Raw genomic sequence first — 1,495 nt, 5'->3', positions numbered from 1 at the left:
ATGAATAATAACCATTAGTCAGTTTTCATAAAACTTGTCTCTGATGACCTGTTATTACCTTGGCAACCTTCGTATAAAGAGGACTAGAAACTGATCCTCTATTTGAGCCAGTGGTAAATTCCCCAAACCAAGGTCTCCTTATTACACTGCTATTAGGGGCAAAGGGAATTTAAATGGGAGTTAAACTAGAGTAAACGAGGAAATGTGTGATAAGCATTAGGCATTTCCTGGTTTTCTCTAGTTTAACTCTCTTATTGAAACGGCAAAATTTAGAGAAATTAAATGTATAGGAACGATATCGCAAGATTTGAGATTTATTTCTTAATATTAAATTGTTAACACTCAAGGAAACTTTCTAAGAGATCAGAAGATTCTCTTGGTCTAACAAAGAGATAACATCTGTGAAACAGAATATTTTATGACTGAGAAGGACAGCTAGTTGGGTTATTTTTGTGCTATGGATAATGTATTCTATGTGGGTCTTTCTATACCTAGTTTGGAAATATATATATATATATATGTGTGTGTGTGTGTGTGTGTTGAACTCTAAATATAGGAATGAAGTATAGTGTTTCTACCCATTGATATAAAAGCATTTGGGGAAATTTGAGAGATCTACTCTACCCAGTCAGTGTTATCTTGCAATGTAACAATAAACTTCTTGTTTAAAATCCTCTAACTCTTGTTTGAACAATGGATCTTTTCTGAACAAGAGGGAATATTTGACTTTTTCTAAGGGTTAACAGTTTAAATCCCGTTTGCCCCCTAGTATGAAATAGCCCTGTGTGCATATATGAGGGTGGTGTATTAATCCTCCTTCCCGCCTCTGCATCCGCACTGCAGAAATAACCCACTTTGACACCACTTTAACTGCCACGGATGGGAATTGGAGTGCAGTTTGTTTGTGTGTGAGGCACTGAGACGTCTCTGTCAAGACCACAGTCCCATAGCCTTTGAGGCACAGCCATTAAATTGGGGCCGGACTGGGCTGTTTCTGCAGTGCTGCTGACAGGCCCAAATCCTGAGGGGGTTCTGCATCCGCACTGCAGAAATAACCCGCCAGTCCCCCTCTTTCAAATGAGTTCTTCAGTGTTGACCATTTGATTCTAGCTCTTTTACCATTCCAGATAAAGTTCTTTAAATCCTTTTCCCGTTGTAAAAATATATTTTGGTTACAGATTATCAGAAGGTTAAGAAACAAAAACAACACTTTAGGTAATATATACATTTTGATTGTAGCTATCCTGCATGAAAAGAGTAAGGATAAATCATTCCATTTCACCAATTATTTTTGGCAGTTTTTAATTTTTTTAAAAAAATTCACATCTAGTTCTTGATGGACAAGAAGAAAAAATTGGTTTGTTACAACACTAGAGTGTGTCCAGAGGAGGGCAACCAAAAAGGGTGAAAGGACTGGAAACCATGCCGTATGAGGAGAGTTATGGGAGCTGGGGATGTTTAGCCTGGAGAAGAGACAGTTAAAAGATGATATGAT

Source organism: Sceloporus undulatus, chromosome 5, assembly GCF_019175285.1.
Source record: "Sceloporus undulatus isolate JIND9_A2432 ecotype Alabama chromosome 5, SceUnd_v1.1, whole genome shotgun sequence".
In the NCBI taxonomy this organism is placed as follows: domain Eukaryota; kingdom Metazoa; phylum Chordata; class Lepidosauria; order Squamata; family Phrynosomatidae; genus Sceloporus; species Sceloporus undulatus.
This window is presented reverse-complemented; position numbering follows the sequence as displayed.